Source organism: Molossus molossus, unplaced genomic scaffold, assembly GCF_014108415.1.
Source record: "Molossus molossus isolate mMolMol1 unplaced genomic scaffold, mMolMol1.p scaffold_m16_p_15, whole genome shotgun sequence".
NCBI lineage: Eukaryota > Metazoa > Chordata > Mammalia > Chiroptera > Molossidae > Molossus > Molossus molossus.
Window position 1 is genome coordinate 39,469,538 of NW_023425350.1, and position 25,929 is coordinate 39,495,466.

Here is a 25,929-nt window from a genome sequence, read left to right on the forward strand (position 1 = left end):
GAGCTTTAATCTTTTTTTTTTTGGGGGGGGGCTCTTTTGACACTCTGAGTCAGCTTTGCTTGGGTCATCTTGGACAGGCATTTCAAATAGTTGTTGGGATTTTTGTCAAAGAGGTTGAGATTTTGTAACTGGGGAGATTGCTACATATAAGAGTGGCAGGTGCCTGTGTGAGTATAGCCAAAGTTCATGTTTCCATTTTGATGAGAAGCACATTGAAAAAGTAAAATCTTTCATTTCAATGTATTTTCATCCTTCTCTCACCAATCCCTTAACCTCTGCCCTGTGAAATCAGAGTTCAGTTTGCATAGATTAAAATACATGTTGGGGGATCATTTCATAAGTTATATGAATGTCTAACCACTACACTGAAACTAATAAATGAATGAATGTCAACTGTACTTGAAAAAGAAAAAGAAAAAGAAAAGAAGTTTTGCTCTTTCTATTATGATTTCTTCCCTTATAGTGAATGACTTAATGATTACTAAAATGGCTCAAAGCAGGAATCAGAGGGATGAAGAGAAGACAAGAACATGAAGGAAAGAGAACTCCTAGAGTGAACAAATTGATTGCTGATGGCTGACGTTGACCATACAATGCCCAAGAACAAGTATCTGGTAATCCCTCTTCTGTGAGATACAGATGAAGAGCTGATGAAAAGCTCAAAGGGCCACACATTCATGCACTGATGCTTATGCATTTAGGACAGAAGGCTAAGCTTCAAAATACAATATAGAACTGATTTAGGTTTAATATAGATGTTGTCACAAAAAACTTATTTGGATTTCCAGCCATCTAAAAGCTGAAAGGATTAACCTAAACTTTGCGTCTAGGGGCTGACATGAAAATCAGTGCAAAGTGACCACTGATAATTTAATTGTTTGGAAAGAGACAGAAATAGAAATAAAAATTTGCGAAAGCAACTAAGAAAGGATAGTGGCCTATTTAATGTAGGGGCAAATGATTTCATGTATCTGTTATTGTTTTATACTCTAAAGTAATAACTTATAGTTTGAAGAGGACCCTAAATCACTGAGAAAAAGTAAAATACATTTAGCATACCTTGTTTGAGATCCAAAAGAACTAATCACCATTATAGAAAGTTTCCATCAAACTCTTGCATTAAAAAGTCTTCAGTTATCTGAAAAATGGACTTCCGTGGAATACTTTGTCCCAGGAATCAATTACGGAAATATTCCAGCATGTTTGAAACAAACAAAATGGAGGAACCTGTGGGAGCTTCAGGCCGCTATGTTAGAATACTAGGGACCCAGCATTTCTGAGAAAATTGACTTGCAATTTCCCTGTTCAGCTGGGGCTGCACAATGGATGCTGACTGTAGGACAAAGCCTGATCTTGTAGACATTCTGTTGCCCTGACTGCCGGCAGAGAGCCATCACAAGCTTTAGAACAGTCCCAGGGGGTGCATATATTAAAGAAAAAACAAGAGCCATGCTCCAAAATGGCTTATTTAAAATGCAAAGGGTAACAAGAGAGCTACATTTGGGGAAAGCCCAGCTCTCAGAAACAGGAAAGTAATACCGAATCTTGGTTAAAGTTGCTTGCTCTTGAACTAATTAGCTGGGGATTGAATTCAGCATGAGAAGTCAGAATGTAGGTTAAGAGTGAAGGAAAATGTTATTTTTCCTCTTAGGTACCAGCCTGGCACTTCAGAATGTAGTAGCAGGCAACACATGAGATTCAGCCAGTTTGGCTAAATCGCAGAATTGTGAAAAGACACTACGGCTGATTGTAAAGGAGTTTCAGAGATACAATTTGGGTTAGATGCATGATAAAAGGCATTTTAATCTTCTTAGGTGATAGCCTCTTTGTAATAAGATATGGGAAGACTTGTCATTAAAGAAAAGAAGAGGAATAAATTATACACAATTCAGTGGCACAGCAAATAATACATTCACACTGCTTTTGAAATATTATTCCTACCTAGCATTGATCTGCTATTGTTTTCTTTCAAATCTCCTTTCTTGTTTTTCTAAGATGGGAGATTTGTGGGGAAAATCATACACAAAAGAAGGAAGCCAAGATCTTCTGCTTTTGTTTTACTTGTGAACATTTTAGAATAGGGTAGAACTTAGAATAGAGTCATATGACCCATAGATGGCATCCCTTACTGGATACATGCCCTTGACAGAACATGTCTACATTTAACAAGATTTTCTTAACAGGCCTGTGCTAGACTCAAAATTTTCATGCCTAATTAGCTGTGTAAACAAATTTGGAATTTAGGGAATTTTATGTCACAAAGGAGTGAAGGTGTATTATCTATTTTGAAGATGGGTTCCCTTCCCCCACCCCCAATTTGTAGTGTCTACACTATCTGAAATCCTCCGTGGGCTCCCTTTGACTCTTACATTGTGTATTCTATGTTTATTTGGTTGTGGCTTCTGCATTCAGAAGTCTTCAGAGCCAGAATCAAGGACAGACCACCTCAGGGAGAATTACACTGCCCACAAAGTACAGGGCATATTTCAGCAGAGGGCACCCAGCCCTTTAGTCCCGCTCTGCCAAAGCCCAACAGTTATGTAAGGTTCCCATGCCCAGATCTCTGCCAAAATTGGGGTTTCTGTGAATTTCTTGTTAGTCCATTGCAGAATGAAAAGAGAGGCAGGTAGAGACTGTGCCAAATCAAGAGTTAGAAGAGAAGTGGAATAATTGAGTGTGGCCATCTATCTGCAAAGAGCTCCCACCTTAGCATCAGCTGGTCAGGAATCTATGGGGGAGCCAGGGGGCATAGTACAGGTCACCTGCAGGTGGCTTTGTTTTCTATGACCAACACTTAAGTGGCAGAGCTTATTTGAAGCTGTTCCAGGCTTGCTGCTGGGTGTTTCTAATCATGTTTTTTAATTAATGTTTTTATTGTGCTTGGGCCCAGAGGCTGTTTCAACAGACCAGCATATATTTAGAAGTCTCTGAATAAATAAATTTAAAATAAGGGAAAAATGACTCTGCTGGAATAATGAGAGTGATTGTTTCTAATTTTTTTTTATCCTCACCTGAGAACATTTTTTTCCATTTTTTTTTGTTGTTGTTGTTCAGATAGAGTGGAAGAGGGAGGAAGAGAGAGAGAGAGAGAGAAACATTGATGTGAAAGGGACACATCAAGTGGCTGCCACCTGCACAACCCAACCAGGGCCGGGGACAAACTGCAACTGAGGTACATGCCCTTAGCGGGAACTGAACCTGGGTCTCTCTGGACCACAGGCCGATGCTCTAACCGCTGAGCCAAACCAACCAAGGTGTGAGTGGTTGTTTCTAAAAAGAGATTAAGGCTTCAGACGTTTTTTGCTTAAGATTAACTCCTCTGCAATGCTTGTCACCTAAACACACTTTTTGGGTGTAACAGAGAATGGTTTCAGGATTTTATCCAGGATCTGAATTTAGAAGTCTGTACTCTCTATCTTGAGGCAGTTGGATACAGTGTAGAACTTATTGCATCAATTTTGACTTTAAGAAAAAACTTAACAAAGAAATAGGGATGTTAGGTTGGTAGTAGTAGCAACCTTGTGAGACAACATTTACTGGGCTTGGTGTAGACTTCTTTCCACTGCTGGAGAGAAGAGGTAATTAGAATGGGCAAGTTCCTTTGTCTTCTATTACTGTTCTCTCTTGAATTTTTGCTCTTTCTTTTAAAAGGGGCTTATTTTTCTTCCCCATACATTTTAAGTCAGTAGCACTTTTAGGCAATGGACTTAATTCAATTTAGTTAATATTTACTGTGCATGTCTTCATTCAAGGCACCAGCTAGAATTTTTTTGGGAATGAGATGTTTATAAGTTAAAGGAAATGTATTTGTAAGATAAACTTACTTCTAAATATGTGCTGAATTTTGGAGTAGATGAAAGCAGGATCCATTACTAGTTAAATTCTCTGGTTGTGATTTTCTTTGGGCCCCAGAGAGCTTGTGAAAGTTACTCAAGAGCTATAATGCTGGAGTGTTAGCAAATTGTCTGGCAATAGTAACAGGTCTGGTCCTGGGCAGAAGAGTGAGGTTTTGAAGTTTGTCTGGTTATCTGCCATCATTCTTTTGCATATCTCTTTTCAAATCTTTTGTCCCCTTTTCTCCATTTTCAGGGGTCCAAATTCATTAAGGTGCCCTAAATTAGTGTTTTGTTTTGTTTTTCTACTCTGGGTACAAAGAGCATGGGAGAAAAAAGCTTGTTTTTTCTTTTTTAAAGGAAGTGCTTTTATTTATTTCCACCTCCCATGTTCCTTTTATTTCTAACTCTTTATTTATGGCTGAAATTGGCCTTCTGTGGTCTTCTTGGACTACAGAGACACTTTTTATTTTGTCAGATGATGTTGTGACCAAACCAATGTAAAGCACTGCAGTGATTCTGTTGTACAGTTAGAGTTGAGACTATGGTGTCCCCTGCCCGCATTCAGCCATTCTTCTCCATGCAGTTTGGTTCAGTTTGCCCTCAGGAAAATACTTGCTTAAATTACCCTAGTTCCTTGATTACAGATGCTACCAGTTCTAAGATAGGCTATAGACTTAATAAAAGCTTTTTGATTAAAAAAATAAATAAAAAGAAAAACATCACCACATTAAAAGCATACCTTAAGTTTAGGTCATGACATAATTTCAGAAATATTAAAATTTGAAAATAATGCAGATCTTAGAATAAAGAGTTATAGTTCTTTTTTTTAAAAAAAGATCTTTATTGTTGTATGTATTACAGATGTTCCTCACTTTACTCCCATTGACCCCCTCCTCCCATGACCCACCCCTCTCCCACCTTTTCCCATACTATTGTCTGTGTCCATTGGTTATGCATAGAAGTTCTTTGGTTTATTTCTTTCCACCCCCCAATCCCTTTCTCTTTCAGGTTTGTCATTCTAGCAATGAATTTGTACTCCTTAATCCTTTCACCTTTTTCACCCATTCCTCCAACCCCCCTCCCATCTGGCAACCAACAAAATGTTCTCTGTATCTATGAGAATGTTTCCATTCTGCCTGTTTGTTTTGTTGGTAGACTCCATTGTCGATAGAGATGTATTTATTGCCATTTTGTTTGTTCATATATTTTATCTTTTTCTTCAAAAAGACCCTTCATCATTTCATATAATAACGGTTTGGTGGTGATGAACTCCTTTAACTTTTTCTTGTCTGGAAAAGTCTTTATATGGCCATCGATTCTAAATGACAGCTTTGCAGGATAGAGTAATCTTGGTTGTAGGTTCTTGCTTTTCATCACTCTGAATATTTCTTGCCACTCCCTTCTGGCCTGCAAAGTTTCTTTTGAGAAATCAGCTGACAGCCTTATGGGAACTCCCTTGTAGGTAACTAGCTGCCTTTCTCTTGCTGCTTTTAAGATTCTCTCTTTGTCTTGAACCTTTTGCATTTTGATGATGATGTGTCTTGGTGTGGGCCTCTTGGGGTTCATCTTGTTTGGGACTCTCTGTGCTTCCTGGATTTGTATGTCTGTTTCCTTCACCAAATTAGGGAAGTTTTCTGCCATTATTGTTTCAAATAGGCTTTCAATATCTTGTTCTCTCTCTTCTCCTTCCGGCACCCCCAAGATACGAATATTGGCACGCTTCAAGTTGTCCCAGAGGCACTGGAACCCTGAGTGGGGCATCTGGTGTGGGACAGGGACCCCTCAGTCCTCAGAGAGGACCTTCCCAGCCGAGGTATCCTCCTGATTTTTATCCGCCACACGTGGGGGTGGGACCAGCCCATCGTGCCTCTGCCCCTCCTACCAGTCTTGATGCAGCTTCTTTAATTCCATAGTTGTAGGACTTGCATTCAGCTTGATTTCAGGCGGTTTTGACTTATGGTTGTTCTGGGTTTAGTTGTATCCTCATTTTTTTGGATTCCTTTTTCTTTTTGCTGTTCTGATTGGGTGTTTTTTGCTTTCTTATATTCCAAATCATTGGTTTGCTTCTTGGATTTATGTACTCCACTATTGAATCTGTGTAAATTATTCTTTATTTCAGTTAAAGCCTCCTTCGTTTCTAACTGTGCATCCATCATTTCTGACTGGTCCTTTTTTATGCTCTTGAGGCCCTCACTAAGTTCACTGAGCATCCTTATAAGCAGTATTTTGAACTCAGCATCTGTTAGGTTGCTTTTCTCCATTTCGCTTAGGTCTTTTCTTGGGGTTTTGTTCTGTTCTTTCATTTGGGACCTGTTTCTTTGTCTCCTCATTTTGGCTGCCTCCCTGTGTTTGTTTCTATGTATTACTTCACGAGTGGTATGGGGCTATCTGAGACCAGATGCTGCTTGTTTAAAAGAATTTAGGAACACCTGAAGCAGGATCCAAGCCAGGCCAATCCTATGGTAAAGCAACTGGCAACAGCTTGGGTGGGCCTGAAAGTTAGGTGGGGTGGGGTCTCAGGGAATCACCAGGGCGAAGCTACCAGTGTGAGCCAGGTTGCTGGAGTCTCAGATACGGCGACTGTCTGCCACCCCAGGGAAGGCTCTCCAAAGGAACAGAGGCCTCTGACAGCACGTTTGTCCCAGAGAAATCCCCCTGTCCAGCCCTCGCTCCAGTGCCAAACAGCTCAGTTCTTCCCTGTAAATCTCTGGCGCCCCTCGAGCTGCCTCCCCTCAAAGCTTAGAGGGAGTGAGTCCGATAAATCTGTGCGTGGCCCCTTTAAGGAGCTGCCTGGGGCTCCAGCCTCCTCGGTCTCCCTGAGCCTCAGTTCCTGCTGGTTTTTCCAGCCACAAGTTATAGGGACTTCTCTTCCTGGCACTGGAACCCTGAGTGGGGCATCTGGTGTGGGACAGGGACCCCTCAGTCCTCAGAGAGGACCTTCCCAGCCGAGGTATCCTCCTGATTTTTATCTGCCACACGTGGGGGTGGGACCAGCCCATCGTGCCTCTGCCCCTCCTACCAGTCTTGATGCAGCTTCTTTAATTCCATAGTTGTAGGACTTGCATTCAGCTTGATTTCAGGCGGTTTTGACTTATGGTTGTTCTGGGTTTAGTTGTAACTTTGATGTGGTTGTGGAAGGACGTGATACTGCATTTACCTACGCTGCCATCTTGACCGGAAGTCCCAAGAGTTGTAGTTCTTAATGCTATATTGTCTGAGAGCAAAACTTCACTTGTAATTTTTTAAAGGAATATTTGCATTGTGAAAGAGTATACTTTTTAAATCAAAATATTGCATTTTTAATGATAAATTATCACATTGGATTCTGGGCTAGAGAAGGGTTTCTCAATCTTGGCACTATTGACATTTTGGACTGGGTAGGTCTTTGTGGTGGTAGTAGGGCTGTCCTGTGCATTGTAGAATATTTAACAGCATATCTGGCCTCTGTCCACTAGATGCCAATAGTATCCCCCATTCCAGTTGTGACAACCAAAAATGTCTCCACACACTGCCATGTGTCCTCTGGGGAGGGGGAAAAGTTATCCCTAATTGAGAATCATTATGATGGTGAGATATATTTTTTGGGAGCTACTGCTTGTATCAGTTAGTGTTCAGTTGCAGAGAACGGGCTTCACTCTTACTGGCTTAAGCTGAAATGTGTTAATGGTAGGGTATTCACTGGTTTATAGAACTGGTTTGCAGGCTGAAGAAACAGATTCTAGGCTGGTGAGCCTCCAAAAATGAATCCTGAAGCCACAACATAACTGAGCCATCAAAGGAATGGCTGTGCTTGCCTTGATCTGTACACTGCTTGTCAAGTGGAGAAGCAGTGATCAGGAACTCACTTCTGCTTACTGGGTAGTCAACACTCCATCAACAGCAGGAGAATGATGCCTCATGTCCAGCCTTCCTCCTTGTTTCACTCAGTCTGAATTCACATTCTGAAAGTGAATGTGATGATGGAGCCTACATCATACCCAGATCCTTATTTAGAAGGAATTGTGGAAAAAGCAGTTTTTTAGTTTACCAGCCTCTGTAATATACAGGAAGGCATTCCAGAATGAGGTTGAAATAGATATTAAATGAGACTTATCTTTAGTATCTTCCACAGGGTTCTTCCCAGAGATTCTTAACTCACACTGCTGGGTAACCACCTATTCTAGGCAATTGGGGTTGGTCCAAATGTCCTCTTTGCTCCTCGTTTACATTTTTATATTGAGTTTCTTTTACTCCACTCTCATTGATAACCATTATTTTCACTGTTCCTTGCTTTCCCTAATGCTAACTATAGGTTTTCTGAGAACTTGAAGATTATGTACTTCAATAGACGTGACATGTGGAAAACCTGTGTTGATGGGATGTGAGCTGAGGCCAAGGATACTCAATTAACACCACCCGTATCTCTAGCCACTCAAGACACAGTGGAAATAGATACTCTTTTCAGAGAATTGTATCTTTGAATCATATTTTCTTCATCTAGAAGCACCAGTTAACATGAACAATCACACTGCCTGATTTGAAGTAAATATTGATCAGCAGCCTTAAGTCCAAGTGGGTAAGAATCAAGCTATGCTTTCTATCTCTGAGTTACAGTCTTTTGCAATTTATTATTATTATTATTGATTTTATTTTAGATGGCCTTTGGCAATTTAAAAAATGGGTGATGACCTGGTCAGGTGGCTGGAGCATCATCCCACAACCCCCACCCCCCTTTCCAAAAATGTCGTAGGTTCAATTCTAGGTCAGTGAGTGTTTGAGAAAGCAACCAATTGATGTTTCTCCCTCACATTGATGTTTCTTTCTTTCTCTCCCTTCCTCTCTTTCTAAAATCAATAAAAAACATACCCTCAGGTGAGTATTTTATAAAAAGGGTGACTCCTTAGGGCTAAGCGTAATAAGTGATGGCTTACCTGATATAATATATTGTTTTTTCTAGTTTGTTGCTAAAATATCCTAATTATTAATTTGCTTTAAGCTATGGGGACTTTGATCCTAAGTTAAATACCTTAGAAGAGGTCAAAACATCACAAGTCTTTAGCACGGGATTGTCACATGACAACCAGTTAAATTTGATTTTCAAATAAACAATTACTAATTTTAGTATTAGTATGTCCCACATGTTGCACAGGACATAGTTAAACTAAAGAGTAATTCGTTGTTTATCTGAAATTCAAATTTAAGTGGATATGCTGTATTTTTACTTGTTAAGTCTGGTGTGAATGAACTGATCAAGTTATTTCTTGAGAATCCATTTGTTGAGAGGGACAGGGGACTAAAAAGCTTGAGAGTAATATACTCTTGAGAAACATTAAGATGAGCCAGTTAGGCTATCTACAGAAAGGAAGAAAAAAAACTAAAAATAAATTGGCACAAAACAGGTCCTGGTTATTATCGACCATTTCCTAGACATGCATGCAAAAAAAGCCCTGATGTGAAGTTAAATTTCTGTTCCTTTTCTGCAAATGTAGCCACTTTCCTCAAGTATTTGGATCTGGTCCCAATGCAGCATTCTGTTGCCCAGGCTGGACAAGCTAAGCTTCGAGGTAAGCGGAAGAGATGAGCAGTGCAGGCACTGGATACCTTGGAGCCTTGTAATCTTGCACAACCTCCAGATTGCATGGTTCTTGGCTTTAGTGCAGCTGGGCACAATTTCAAAGCACATCTATGGAGACCATGTCACAACAACAAAACAAACCAACGTAGCTGCGAGTTGCATTAACAGCTTGAAAAAAAAAACAAGTCAACAGACTTGAAGACTGCTCTGGGAGCCCCTCCCAGGGAGTCAGACTTTGGCAGAAAGGGAGTTACCGTGACTCGTATTTGACATATTTTAAGCTAAGATTAATCTATATGGTCTGCAGCTTGTCCTTTCCAAAGAGTTTTTGTTTGTTTGCAGAGAGCTCTTATTTGCTTTATTGTTGATCAACACTTGATCTTCCTGAGTTGTGAAGTGTCTTGTGTGGCATGCAAGTTTCTTGTCCTAAGAGATGTTTCCCTGCTACAGATGTCATACCCATACAATGGTACATCCTTTCCTAAGCTCTTACATTGCTGTTGGTCAAAATACATTGAGCTAGATTTTCCAAATTTTCTGATACTTTAGTCACAATCTAGTAGCAAGTTGGTAGTCAGAAAGAGTTTACACATTTTGCAGCAATATCTCATGACAATTCTGTAGTAATTTGTTGACAACATCTTGCCCCCTATAGAAAGTATATTAGTATAGGTAAATTAAGGCTGGTAGCAGCTTCCCTGTTACTGAACTAAGAATAAACTGGCTTCTTAATTTTACTGGATCAGTAGATGATGTATTATAGAATTGTACATCTGAAACCTATATAATTTTATTAACCAATGCCACCCCAATAAATCCAATTAAGAAAAATGTAAGTGTATCAGGCCTAGTAGTATATGTGAATGGGAGTCTTGCCAATATCAGGAACCTCCTGTGCTCACACATATTTTAGTTCTGATTTTTATGGAAGGTTTGATTTATGTGCAACTAATATCAGGATGTGTGGGTAAGTACACTGTGAGGAAGCTGGTGAAGAGAAGGAAAATTAAACATGTTGAAAGAGATCTTAGCTACTCAATGTGATTTCTTTAAAAACAAATGTAAAGTATGCTTTATTTTGCATCTTGAATATTTTCATCTGATTTGCATATATCTTGGGACCACCATATTTTATCTCAAAAGTTTTGATCTCTACACATACAGCACATTATAACAACTCTAACTTTTGCCTTATTTAGCTACTGTAAGAGACAACAATGATAAAAATAGCAAAGCCATCCTCATTTTCCTGATTTTTCTTTCATATCTTAAATTTTTTTTTAACCAAGTCTCTTCTGACTCACATCCTGGGCTATCTCAATTTGTGCATGTTTCCAGATTTTTTTTTTCCATTTTCAGTCTTTTCCCTAGTTCTTCTTTTTCTTGTTATTCATTTCCCAATTCCTTTTCCCACATATTCCCTCTTTTCTCCACCATCTTTTCCTGTTTCTCTAGACCTTCGTGGAGAGATATAACCTTTTTTGTTCTTTTATCACAGAACTTCCATGAGGTTCTTTTCCAAGTCCCCTTAAACTATGTGGAATAAATTGCCCTAGCTCAAGGAAACACACCAGTGAGAGGCATGGAATGACTTGGAATAGTGGGTTTGAAAGGGGATGGGCTATGATCTCTTTTAGGTCCATTCTATCCTTAGGACTCCATGATTTCATGAAGAGATACTCTTGGGATTAGTAGATCAAGTAAACTGTTTTTGTGCATTAAGAGTCACCAACTCAAATATTATAGTGTGAAGTTAAGTTATACTGAGCGGAAAAATAAAAAGAAAAAAAATTTCTAAGCCATAAAAAATGGCAGTTCAATTTTTAATTTTTTGAGGTAACACCATAGTGTTGTCCATAATGGCTATACCAGTCTGCATTCCCACCAGCAGTGTACTAGAGTCCCCTTTTCTCCACACCCTCGCCAACACTTCTTTGATGATTTGTTGATGGTAGCTATTCTGACAGGTGTGAGGTGATACCTCATTGTTGTTTTAATTTGCATCTCTCTGATAATTAGTGATGTTGAGCATTTCTTCACATGTCTCTTAGCCATTTGTATGTCCTGTTTGGAGAGGTGTCTATTTAGTTCCTCTGCCAATTTTTTTTTTTTTTTTTTAATCCTCACCCGAGGACATTTTTCCTTTTTTATTTTTTTTTTCTTTATTGATTTTATTTATTTTTTATTTATGATTAATTTTTGTTACAGATGTTTCTCCTTTTTCCCCCACTGATTCCCTCCTCCCCCTCCCTCCCTGCCCTTTCCCCAGTTTGTTGTCCATGTCCACTGTTCATGCATACATGCATATAAGTTCTGTGGTTTATCTCTCCCCCACCAACCCCCTCTTCTAGGGATTGTCAGTCTGTACCCCACTTCCACGTCTCTGGGATTACCCCATTCCGAGGACATTTTTCCATATTTTGTTCAGATAGAGTGGGAGGGAGAGAGAGAGAGAGAGAAACATCAACATGAAAGGGACACATCAAGTGGTTGCCACCCGCACAACCCAACCTGGGCCAGGGACAAACTGCAACCGAGGTACATGCCCTTAGCGGGAACCAAACCCGGGTCTCTCAGGACCGCAGGCCGATGCTCTAATGGCTGAGCCAAACCTGCCTGGGCCCTCTGCCCATTTTTTAATTGGGTTCTTTGTCTTCCTTTTGTGGAGTCGTATGAGCATTCTATATATATTGGAAATTAACCCCTTATCTGATATATCATTGGCAATGATGCTCTCCCATACAGTGGCTTGCCTTTCCATTTTGATGATTTTATCTTTTGCTGTGCAGAAGCTTTTGAGTTTAATATAGTCCCATGTGTTCATGAACATTGGATGTATTTTCATTTGTTTGTGCCTTGTTTAACTTGTTTCATCAATATGTTTTAGTTTTCAGTACATAAATCTTCCCTCATTTCTTTTCTAGATTGTTTATTGTTAGGGTATAAAAATGCAACTAATTTTTATATGTTGATATTGAATCCTGAAGCTTTACTGAATTCCTTTATTAGTTCTAACAGTTTTTTAAGTATTCTTGAGAGTTTTCTTTTTCTTTTTTTAAAAATTATTTTAAAATCTTTATTGTTGAATGTATTACAGATGTTCCTCATTTTTCCACCATTGACCCCCTCCTCCCCACTCCTGCCTCCCTCCCTTCCACCTTTTCCCACACTGTTGTCTGAGTCCATTGGTTATGCATATAAGTTCTTTGGTTTATTTCTTTCCATCCCCCAACCCCCTTCTCTTTGAGGTTTGTCAGTCTAGCAGTGAATTTGTTCTTCTTAATCCCTTCACCTTTTTCACCTATTCCCCAAACCCCTTCCCATCTGGCAACCAACAAAATGTTCTCTGTATCTACGAAAATGTTTCTATTCTGCCTGTTCATTTTGTTGGTAGATTCCATTGTCGATAGATATGTATTCATTGCCATTTTGTTTGTTCATATATTTTATCTTTTTTCTTCAAAAAGACCCTTCAACATTTCATATAATAACGGTTTGGTGGTGATGAACTCCTTTAACTTTTTCTTGTCTGGAAAAGTCTTTATATGGCCATTGATTCTAAATGAAAGCTTTGCAGGATAGAGTAATCTTGGTTGTAGGTTCTTGCTTTTCATCACTCTGAATATTTCTTGCCACTTCCTCTGGCCTGCAAAGTTTTTTTGAGAAATCAGCTGACAGTCTTATGGGAACTCCCTTGTAGGTAACTAACTGCTTTTCTCTTGCTGCTTTTAAGATTCTCTCTTTGTCTTGAACCTTTTGCATTTTGATGATGATGTGTCTTGGTGTGGGCCTCTTGGGGTTCATCTTGTTTGGGACTCTCTGTGCTTCCTGGACTTGTATGTCTGTTTCCTTCACCAAGTTAGGGAAGTTTTCTGCCATTATTGTTTCAAACAGGTTTTCAATTTCTTGTTCTCTCTCTTCTTCTTCTGGCACCCCCAAGATACGAATATTGGCACGCTTCAAGTTGTCCCAGAGGCTCCTTACACTATCCTCATTTTTTTGGATTCCTTTTTCTTTTTGTTGTTCTGATTGGGTGTTTTTTGCTTTCTTATATTCCAAATCAATGGTTTGCTTCTTGGATTTATGTACTCCACTATTGAATCTGTGTAAATTATTCTTTATTTCAGTTAATGCGTCCTTCATTTCTGACTGTGCATCCATGATTTCTGACTGGTCATTTTTTATGCTCTTGAGGCCCTCACTAAGTTCACTGAGCATCCTTATAAGCAGTATTTTGAACTCAGCATCTGTTAGGTTGCTTATCTCCATTTCGCTTAGGTCTTTTCTTGGGGTTTTGTTCTGTTCTTTCATTTGGGACCTGTTTCTTTGTCTCCTCATTTTGGCTGCCTCCCTGTGTTTGTTTCTGTGTATTACTTCACGAGTGGTATGGGGCTATCTGAGACCAGATGCTGCTTGTTTGAAAGAATTTAGGAAAACCTGAAGCAGGATCCAAGACAGGCCAATCCTATGGTTAAGCAACTGGCAACAGCTTCAGTGGGCCTGAAAGTAGGGTGGGGCGGGGCCTCAGGGAATCACCAGGGCGGGGTTACCAGTATGAGCCAGGTTCCTGGAGTCCCAGATATGGTGGCTGTCTGCCATCCCAGGGAAGGGCTCACCAAAGAACAAAGGTCTCTGACAGCACGTTTGTCCCAGAGAAAGCCCCCTCTCCGGCCCTCGCTCCAGTGCCAAACAGCTCAGTTCTTCCCTGTATGTCTCTGGCACCCCTCAAACTGCTTCCCTTCTGAGCTTAGAGGGAGAGAGTCCAAGTAAGTTTGTGCGCAGGCCCCTTAAGAGAAGCTGCCTGGGGCTCCAGCCGCCACAGCCTCCCTGAGCCTCAGTTCCCGCTGTTTTCTCCAGCCAGAAGTTATGGGGACTTCTTTTCCTGGCACTGGAACCCTGAGCAGGGCATCTGGTGTGGGATGGGGACCCCTCAGTTTTCAGGGAGGACCTTCCCAGCCAAGGTATCCTTCTGATTTATATCCACCACACATGGGTATGAGACCAGCCCGTCTGCCTTTGCCCCTCCTACCAGTCTTGATGTGGCTGCTTCTTTAATTCCATAGTTGTAGGACTTTCATTCAGCTTGATTTCAGGTGGTTTGGAATGATGATTGTTCTGTAGTTTAGTTGTAACTTTGATGTGGTTGTGGGAGGACACAATACCGCGTTTACCTATGCAACCATTTTCACTGGAAGTCTGCAGAGTTTTCTATATTTAAGGGTATGTCATCTCCAAACTGGGATCATTTTACTCCTTCCTTTTCCCTTTGTATGCCTTTTACTTTATTTATTTTTCTTGTCTAATTGCTCTGGCTGGGACTTCCAGTACTCTGTTAAACAGATGTGGTGAGAGTAAGTGCCCTTGCCCTGTTCTCAATTTTAGAGGAAAATCTTTAATTTTTTATCATTACATATGATATTAGCCTTGGGATTTTCATATATGGTTTTTATTATTTTGAGTTATTTTTCTTTTATTACTAGTTTGTTAAGATTTTTTCTGCAGCGGTGTTTAATTTTTCAATCACTCTTTTATGCATCAATTAATATATTTATGTGATTTTTATGTTTTTATTCTGTTGATGTGGTATATCACATTAATTGATTTTTATATATTGAACCATCCTTGCATCCCAGGAATACATTTCACTTGGAAGTGTTGCATTATCCTTTTATTATGCTGTTGAATTTGGTTTGCTAGTATTTTGTTGAAGATTTTTAAACCTATATTCATCAGGGATATTGGCCTGTAGTTTTCTGTTTTTGTGATGTGTTTAACAATTTATTTAGGTATGCACTATTATAATCCTAATTTTATAAATGAGAAAACTGAGAAACAGTCAGATAGTTAGGTTAAGTAACTACACAGATCATTGAGTCAACAATATGGTGCATGGAATACGAAAGTGTTTAGAAGTATAAAAACCATACAACTGGCTAACCCTTGACAATAGGTCAATCCTGGATTATCTGAGAGAAATTACTCATAATATTATCATGAGCTAACAATCAGTTATTTTTTAATCAAGATCGGAATGAATATTACAGGTATAAATAATCAATAAGAAATAACAATGAAAATTTAAAACTTTACATGATACAATGTGTTATTTACCAAATTTAACAGAAGAATAAAATAATTTTCACAAAATTTAGGTAGCAATATTTACTTGGTATGAGAAAGTTGTTACAAAAAGATAACTCAAGATGACTGAAAGTATAATCAGTAAAATTTTGTCTGGATGAAAACTTTATAAGTGATAAAAATATTTATTGTAAGATTTAGCTAAAAAAGAATTGATTCTGATGAAAACAGTACCATAAAATAAAAATAGACATGGAAAAATTAGAATTACTTTAAGTATATATATAGAACCTTGGTCAAAGAATTACAATGATTTAGTAAAATTTTCTTCAGTATGTAGCTCCATAAAAATGTTATCAAAACAACGCAGAATGAAAATAACAAGGTCAAAGACTATAGGGTAAAATTACTTTTGAACTTGTTTTTGCATTTATATATATCTTATCAGCATCTATTGTGAGGTCTTGTTCATCATAAGTAGCTTACTAAAGTAGTGTACTGTACTTGATATGCTTTGTTTTCCATTCTTTTTCTTCAAATCATTTTTTTTATTCTTTTATTTTATTTGGAAAATAAGTGAATAAAAATGAACTTTTGGGGTCCATATGCTACTTGGAAAGAAAGAACTAAAAAGAGGTTGATCTTTTATATTTAATTAATAAATAATTCTTTAATTTTTGCCTGTAAATAATATGGATACTTGTTTGGGACTGCTACTGACTAGCCAGACATATAGTCATCTAATAAATTCTATTGAATTATATTTACTGAATTAAATGATTTTATAAGTTGATAGTGAGTTTAATTAGTAATTTATGACAGCAACTTATAATTTGATACTTTGGAGAATTCTGCTCAGCTTAAAAGTATGAGGTAAGTATTTGACAAAGAAGCTATCTCTTATTTTGACCATTAAAAAAAAATTAGATTCTGTTTTTTTTTGTTTTTTTTTATCCTCACTCGAGGACATTTTTCGATATTTTGTTCAGATAGAGTGGGAGGGAGAGAGAGAGAGAGAAACATTGACGTGAAAGGGACACATCGAGTGGCTGCCACCCGCACGACCCAACCAGGGCCGGGGACAAACTGCAACCGAGGTACGTGCCCTTAGCGGGAACCGAACCCGGGTCTCTGTGGACCGCAGGCCGAAGCTTTAACCGCTGAGCCAAACCAGCCAGGGCTAGATTCTGTTTTGAAAAGGGCTCACCTTAAGTTATTGTTAATTTTCTATTACTAAAATATGTAATAATTATTTAAATCTTTTATATACCTATAGTAATGGAAAGTAACCCCATTAACAATCTGCATGGGTTGTTCCAAAACCAAGCATAATTTCCACTATAAATTATGAGAACTGGAACAAGAGATGAATGATTTTTCAAAAGAGATGGATACTAAATGTTTAATTAAAAAGAAGCAATTTTCTAGAAAAAATCCAAAATCTTAAAAAATATTAAAATGTGTACATAACTATAGTTTTTAAACTGGACATAATCTTATATTAATTTGTTATAAAAAAAATAGCTAGTGAAATGAAATGCAACAAGTCAGTGGAAAGGGCAGGTTGAGAATTGTGAGAATTATTCTATTGTTTTAGATCAGCAGTTCCAAGACATACGACGAAAGAAGAAAAATTTTAAATTTTGTATACAGAAGAAAACTCTTTTTTTAAGCTCTGGGAAATTTGTTTGCATATCAATTTCATGCTTGTTGTTTATGGTTGAGTATATTAAGCCTAAATCTAGGCAGTGTAACATAGGAGTGTCAGCCTCTGGAGTCTGACAGCTAAGGTTCCTATCCTTACTTGCTCATTTATCAGCTATAGGACCTATGAACTTTTGGGAAAACTACTTAACCTCTTTGAGCCCTGGTTTCCTCACTTCTAAAATGGGGATAATGATAGTCCTACTTTACAGAATTGTTGCCAAGACTAAATGTATAATGCATCTAAAAAAGTGTAATTATTATTATTATTACTACTACTACTGTCTACAGGAGATAATTTTTTGGTCTAATCCAAATAAACTTCTTCTTAATTTAATATGTATTGGTGTTTGGAGAATGTTCTTTCCTACATAAATCATTCCTAACCTCTATATCCATGTTCTTCGTGAAGGCCTCCTAAATAGCTATGGTCTCTCTCTCTCTCTCTCTGTCTCTCTCTCTCTCTGTCTCTCTCTGTGTGTTTGGGGTTATTTGATTATTACCATTATACTGTGATATGAATTTAATATTAAAACAGTAAGAACACACAGAAAATAAAACTAATTCTGAGAAGGTACTTACATTGTAACGTGTCAGCGAGATAACCAGAGACGCACAGCCGAATTGTAAAGGAGCATTTCATTACACCAGCAGGCTGGCGGGGAGGTACAGCTTCCCCAGATCCTCAGCACCAGATTCTTCTTGCACATCCAACAGAAGCCCCCCCACCCCCCTCCAGGGGACCTGTACAATAGTGGGTGTGATGGTGATTACAGAGGTCAAAATTAGCATTATTCACCAGGCTCACAAGTACCTGCAAATGCCTGCAAATACCGATACTTGATACTCAGAAACTGCAAATGCCTCCCAACATGTGGGGCAACTATAATCTTAGGCAAAATTCCTTTACTTCTAGGGGTAATTAACCTATTATTGGAAATGGACCTTCCATTGATGATAAAAATGGAATCTAGTAGCCTTAGCCTCGGGGCCCAGGTCACATAACTATATGACCTTACTAAAGTACTTTCTCCTCATGTCTCAGCTTGTTGAAAACGTTTTTTAAATCATGTAAAATGCTGGCATTGAAACAAATTCCTAATTTTCTTCCTAAGCTTCAGATTTATAGTATTCTTCCTCCTGTCTGCACTACTCTCCTTATACAGCTGGTATCAATTTAATGAGGCCATGCATTCTTGGACACCTGTGTGATGGATCAGTGTAAGGTGGATCATCTGTTCTTAACTCACTCAAGGTTGTCAGTGGAAACCACTGTAGTATTATATGCAATATTATGGAGGCAGTGCTGAAAGACAAAATGTGATAAAAAGAAAGGTCACCCAGCCCTGGCCGGTTTGGCTCAGCGGTTAGAGCGTCGGCCTGCGGTCCTGAGAGACCTGGGTTAGTTCCCGCTAAGGGCATGTACCTCGGTTGCAGTTTGTCCCCAGCCCTGGTCAGTTGTGCGGGTGGCAGCCACTCGATGTGTTCCTTTCACATCGATGTTTCTCTCTCTCTCTCTGTTCCTCTCTCTCCCTCCCACTCTACCTGAACAAAAAATGGAAAAATGTCCTCGGGTGAGGATAAAAAAAAAAAAAGAAAGGTCACCCAAACTTCTGCAGTGTTTAATGTTATGGGCATTTACTCATGTCCTACTGAGCTAAAATTTCTTTAGGCAACATATTCCAGATAGAAGTTGCTGTGAATTTATATCTATAACTTTCATTTTCACTATTCTGTCCTCTTACCGTTGATAAGAAGCTACCTCTTACAGGGCTATTTGTTACCAGTGTTGAGTGTCACCACAATCAAGGACCCACCATTTCTTAGGTACTCTTCTGGGAGTTGAATAAATATTTGCAAATGTTCTAAATGCCACAGCTTCTTGAGAACTTAAGAAGAATGTTGCTTAGGCAGTGATAGGGGTAGGGCAGAATAATTTCTGGCTCTGCAGTTGTGCAGTGAATTTTGGAAGTCTCCAAAAAAAAAAAAAAAAAGTACCACATTTCCACTGCTTTAACTGTTACTGTGTTGGTGGCTACATCTCCCTCAAACTGCCTTGAAACATTCCTTCATGTTGACACTTTGGAGAGCAAGAATTTTTCTCTTCTCTTTTGAGTTTTGATCTGTGTTTGAAAAGGGAATTATGGAAATGTCGGTCTGCAAAGGCATGACAAGGCAAGCCATCAACCTCACCATGAGGTCTCAGCAAGTTGCTTCATGTTTTCCATTTATAGCTGCCTCTTCCTGTCAGTTCTTTTGAAGCACCCATAAAACAAAATAGGGTCATTAAATATAAAGGGATCAGTTGGCAGTTACACCTATTCAAATAGGTTTTAAAAAAAGAGATGTTCACACTCTAGAAAAAAGAAGTCAGAAGATGAATGCCTCTTTATCAGTGGCTGCTCATGTCTCCCTTTTGAGGGAGTGAGACCAATCAGGGTCTGGAATATGTGGGCATTATGCTGTAGATGTAGCTCTAAACTGATCATTGAAGTTAATGTCACAGTGAAAAGGCAGGATGACTGTTATTACATTCACCAACTTTGTATGTAAGGATGACTGGCTTTCTCAGTGTTCTTTCCTAAACAACCAAGGGTATTTTTTTCATGACTCTTCTTATATGGCCTCTCGCTGACAGGCACAAGCAATAGTTCTTGTCTGTGGATTGGCTCTTCTTATCTGTAGATTCTCTTCTCTTATGAATTGTTTTATGCAAATTTGGCTTCTTTTCTGAACCTGTAGCATCCACATTTTAATGAGCTGGGAAGGATGCCAAGATACATGAGATGTTTTTAACCCTCAAAATCTATAGTCAGTAAATGAGGTCACATGTGATGGTGTTTAGTAAATCACTGTGCAAATATATGTCAATTTGAGTGGATCCTTAAAGATGGAAAAGTTTCTATGGTTTCTGGTTATTGAATAGTTTATGCAAAGGCACAGCAGTGTTTAAAATCATTGAATACTCTTCTTGGTCCTTATTTTATTTGGTCTGAGCAATGTATGACATTATTGACCACTTGCTTCATCTTGAAAGATTCTCTTGGCTTCTGTGACACCACATTCCACTGGGTTTCCTCCTGTTTTTCTGACAGCATTTTAAAAAATCTAACCTCCAGGTTTCTATGGCCAGGTAGATGCTGGTGATGCCTGACCTGTTCCCCTGGCCAGGCTGCTTTCTTAAAGTTCAGACCTATATATCTAACTATCTGCTATTCACACTCACATATCCAGTTCTTATTTAGGTATACCATAAGTCCAGCATGTCCAAATTGAACTCAATATCTTTCTCCCCAGTTCTGCATCTTCCTCGGTGTTTCTTATCACAGTGAATAATGTACATGAAGTTATTCAAGTCAGAGACATGGTATAATCTTTGATACCTTCCTCCCTCTCCCCCCTCCATATAATCAACCATCATGCCCTTTATATTGTTGTTTCTTAATATCTGCTAAATCTGTCCAGGTCTCTCTGTTTCCATTACCACCTCCTTGGATCATCACTCCATCATCTTTCGCTTAGACGACACAATAGCCATCTACCTTAGATCTTTCCTCCAGCTAATTCTTTCTTTACATTGTAATCAAATTTGAAAACACAAATAAAATCATTGTGTTGTTTCTTTCCTTAAAGCCCTCTAATAACTTGCCTTTGCCGTAAGGATAATAACCAGATCCCTAATTAAGGCTACTTGCCTTTCTTGTTTTGGCCCTTCTGACCTCTCTTACCTCGTCTCTTGCCACCATCACTCAAGATCCTTAAACTTCAGTCTTTCTGAAGTGCATTTACAGTCCACTGACTCACCAGGTGAATTTTCATGTGCATGCTGTTTGCTGTCTAGTATACTCTTTTCCCTTGCTCTTTCTGTGGTCTCAGCTGGGAAATCACTGTTCAAAGTATATTCTAATAGCCTGTTTACTTGTCTATATCCCTTTAGGTCAGTCAATACCTCTTATATAGTTGGGAACACTTTAGATATTCAGTAGATTTTTAAAAAATGTATAAGTTAGTGGTAATATGTGAGGTATGTTTAAGGAATGGCAGATAACTCATTTAACTGGAATGTAGGATATGAGTGAAAGATATGAAAGAAATATGGTTAGGTGTCCGGTTGGGATCCCTGAACACAAATTCTGAGATAAAGATTCTAGTGCAGGAAGTTTGGGGTCCACTCTTATAAGGGATTTAGGGAGGCAGAATGTGGCAGACAGAGGCGTTGAACTGAAACGAAGTTGTAATGGGACTCTCAGCTAATCCCAGATGGCATACAGAAGCTAGTATAACCCTAAAAAGTTGTCCTGAATTGAGACAATGGGACCGAGCCATTGTATACCCATAGCAATCAGTCTTTGGATATGGGCTGCCTCTAGAGAGGGAGCAAAACTTGGGCCAAACAGCTCCTTTTGGCCAGAGCAATTTCAGGGGAAGAATTTAAAACTGACCTGCCAGAAGCCAACTGTGGCATCTGGAGGAATGACTGCCTTGGTACCAAAGGAGAATCTGGGTGGCACACCACAGCATCCACAACACTAGGCATACTTCATGCCAGGTTGAGGAATTTATACTTTTTTTTTTTTTTTAATAGAGTGGGAGGGAGAGAGAGAGAGGGAAAGAAACATCGATGTGAAAGGGACACATTGAGTGGCTGCCACTCACACAACCCAACCAGGGCTGGGGACAAACTGCAACCAAGGTACATGCCCTTAGCGGAAACCCAACCTGGGTCTCTCTGGACCGCAGGCCGACGCTCTAACTGCTGAGCCAAACCGGCCAAGGCTATACTTTATTTTGTCTTAGGATGCCATTGAAGGTGTTTACATAGAGAAGTTTTATGATTCTGAACTGTATTTAGGAAAATTAATCTGGTTGAGGTGCTTAGATTGAATCGGAGGTAGAGAAAATGGAAATAGAGACGACTGTGGGAAACTCTTGAAATAGTTTAGGTAAGGAAATAAAGACCTGAGCAAGGGTGTTGGTAGTGGAAATGGAAAGGTCAGGTGGCTGGTTGCAAGAGATATGACAATGCTAGAATTCACAGGCCTTGGCCACTGATCAAATATGGGAAATATGAAAGAGGAAGGAGACTCAAAGGTGATTTCAAGGTTTTGAGTCTGGCTGAAATATAAGAATGTTGATACTGATAATAGAAATTTGAAAAGAATATAGACTTGTTGAATTTGCAGGATGGCAGGCACTCAAGTAGAAGTGACCTACAGATGGCTGGGAAGTTTTTCAGGAGGGCAAAATACATATAAATAAAGTTATATAATGACATGAAGATGATCGTGCAGCAGTATAAGTATCAAATAGATATATAAACAGTTACTACTAAGAGAGTTCAGAGAAAAGAGAAATCTGTGGCTAAGAAATCTTCATGGAAAAGGTGGCTTTTGAGTGGGGTCTAGATGGAGGTGTGGGATCTATGTTTGGGAAGGAGAGATAGGGAGGAAGGAATGATGACATTCTAAGTGAGAGGCAATGCTTTGAGCACAGGCAGAGAAGTAGGAATACACACCACATTTTCAGGGGACCATGAGAAGAGTAATTTGGCTAGAAGAGAGGAATCACTAAAGAAAATTTTGGTTTAAAAAGTTGGAAAATTGTGGAAAAATTTGAATGATAGGTCAAATGACAGTAAGGTTAGAGGAATTCAGATTTTTTTTTCAATCCTCATTTGAGGATTTTTTCCCCCCTTTTTTCTGGATTTGAGAGAGAGAAACATCCATGTGCGAGAGAAACATTTATCAGTTGCTTTCCATATGCACATGCTCCCCAGCCAGAGATCAGGGATCGGGACGATACTCCAACCAGCTGAGCCACCTGACCAGGGCAAGGAGATTTCTTGTAAAACTTTGCCTCTGTTTCTGAAGTTTGATTCTATCTACTTCCTGAATGTGGGTCTGTGTGTCTGATGTAGAAAACTACTGGTTATTGGCATTGTTTTTCATAGAGATTATATTAAGACATTAAAGGAAAGTTCAGCCTACATGTGTTTCTGAGGCTTTTATATTCACAGTCTTTGCTTAGGTTTCATGAGGCATGAGAAATCTGCAGCCTAATTGGTCAGCTGGTTTACCGGCTCACTATGAAAAGTAAATATTGTGTATTTGCAAGGGGAAAGTCAGTATGTGTAATCTAGCTGCCTAGTCACACCTGCCCCAATGCTGTTGAAAACTTTGACCAAGGGCTACAAAACTGTCAAGAACTGGGGCCCAGGTATGCTTCCACATTAAATAGCTCATTATTGAAGCTATTGGGAAGATAACAGGGCATGCATTTGACTTGCTGGGATCCCTGTTTGCTACAGAAGCATCTGGCAGAGCTCAGTAGCTCTGTATTACATAATTTTTCACTTCTTGTTTTTGTTTTCATTTATCCCTATTTAGATTTATTTGACATCAGAGCTTGCCCCACCCTTTTCTAAAACTACACTCATAGGATAGAAAGGGTATCTTGATATCAATGAAGTAACTTCAAAATGGAATCTTCATACTGGTACTCAGACCATTAAAAAGAAACCAAAAAACAAAAACCCCAAACAAAAAAAACCCAAAATAAAACAAAACCCCCAAAACGAATTACTGTGGTATTTTTAGGCAAATATTTAATTTCACTCTCCTCCAAAGTGATCATGGGCTGCTATGAGACTAACCGACTGCCAATTTTTAACATTCACAGTATGTATTTTCTTTGCATAATAATTACATCACAGAGAGTTTGACACATTTCTTGGGAAAGGATTAGAATTGCTGCTGAAGTGACTTTTTTTTCCTTTCTTTTTAACAGGAGGAGGTAAATGATATGTGCTGAAGCTCCATGGTTACCTTTGGAATGGCCTGCTAGACTTAGGACCAGTGATGGAGAGTATGCAATTGATGATCTGTGAACAGTTACTTCTGTCAAGGTAAAGTGACCCAAGCATGTCTGTAGCTCTCCACACAGCTAATCACATGAGGTCTCACTCAATGGAGAAAACCTGTCAATTCTTGAACTATTAATAATAAAAGCACCTGAGCATGTTATTAAGTTGCAACTAATATTTAACAGCTCTACATTAATCTCTAAGAAGCCAACAAAGGAGTATTTACTCTTTTTATCCATTGTTCAACTTTGCACAATTGATTTTATATTTTAGTCCATAGAAATGTTTACAGCACAATAAAGTTTTTAAATAATATATATTATACTTAAAGTGTCTTTTAGATGTTTGGTCTGAAGTGGGTATATTTGAGTGATCCAAAGAAGAACCACACAAGGATTGTGAGTTGTGTTTTCAGTATTAATTAGAACTCTTAATTGCTTAATGCCTTACTTACTCCACTTGGATCCTTCCTGAATCCAGTCTAATTTTTGCAGCTGCCTTAAACATCCCTAGTATAAACTTTTCATTCCCTCCATAATTACCTCAGCTAGAGAGGAAGAAGAGTCAGATCCAGACCCCACGGTGTGATGTTAAGGGTGTTGAGAAGACTTCTTTATTTCCCAAATTAACTCTTATAAATAGTTTTTCTTTTATTGAGGTATAATTGTCACATAATATTATATTAATTTCAGGTATATGATATAATGATTCAATATTTCTTTTTTTCCCCTCACCTGAGGACATGTTTTCATTTTTTGTTCAGATAGAGTGGGAGGGAGAGAGAGGAAGAAAGAGAGAAACATCCACGTGAAGGGGACACATCGAGTGGCTGCCACCCGCACAACCCAACCAGGGCTGGGGACAAACTGCAACTGAGGTACGTGCCCTTAGCGGGAACCAAACCTGGGTCTCTCTGGACTGCAGGTCGACGCTCTAACTGCTGAGCCAAATTGGCCAGGGCATGAGTCAATATTTCTATATATTATTACAAAATGATCACCATAATAAGTGTAGTTAACATCCATCACTATACAGTTAAAATTTTTTTTCTTGTGATGAGAACTTTTGCGATCTACTCTCTTACCAACTTTCAAATATGCAATCGTCTTTTATTAGTAACATTCCTTTAATAGGCATCGAAGATCTTAATGCAATTACCCATGGTTATCTACCAGATTTACCTCTGGTAGATGAAGTTTTGGTTCAATGACATATATTTTAAAAGAAGTGCAGATAAGATCAATGGTCACATAAAATTAGTCGCTGATCAGAAATGAGGTGATTAGGACTATGGGCTTTGGAATCAAACCAAACTAGGTTACAGGCCTAGCTCCACCACTTCCTACCTGTATGACTTGGGCAGTATATTTCTCTCCGAGGCTCAGTCTGATTATCTTTTAAATGGAATGGAAATGCCCATGCCATAAAGTGAGATAATTTTTGTAAAGCACATCAAGTGTTCAACATAGTGTGAAGCCACAGTGCATGGCATATAGGTGCTCAGTAAATGCTAGCTCTCATTATTATTTAAATATTTAGGTGTTAAAAATGCCTTTCTTGGAAAAGTTATGCCTTTAAAATGCTTGAAAGCATGCCTTAGATGTTCAGCTGAGGCACTAGCCAAAATTCCACTTTAGGAGATTAATTTGAACTGTCCAACACCTGAATCCTTGCTCCTGAACCCCATTTAACACATCTCAATCCAACCTGTTCCTGCAGCCTTTGCCTGCATCTAGTGTTTGATGTCTGGCACCTCTTGCCTCTGCCATGGCAGCCAAAGTCTGGCCTCTCCCCATGGTTCTCTATTACCAGGAGGTCAGGCTTTTTTCCTAACTGAATACACACACACACACACACACACACACACACACACACACACACACACATTTTAA

General features: G+C 38.9%; 1 long non-coding RNA gene across 1 annotated transcript; it reads left to right on the top strand.

Annotated features, from left to right (window-relative positions):
* The first annotated feature begins 517 nt into the window (after positions 1-517).
* Positions 518-24,073, top strand: LOC118631184. The gene is made up of 4 exons (XR_004959742.1): positions 518-614; positions 8,128-8,391; positions 9,305-9,379; positions 23,962-24,073. It is a non-coding gene; the product is annotated as an uncharacterized LOC118631184 (long non-coding RNA).
* Positions 24,074-25,929: the final 1,856 nt, after the last annotated feature.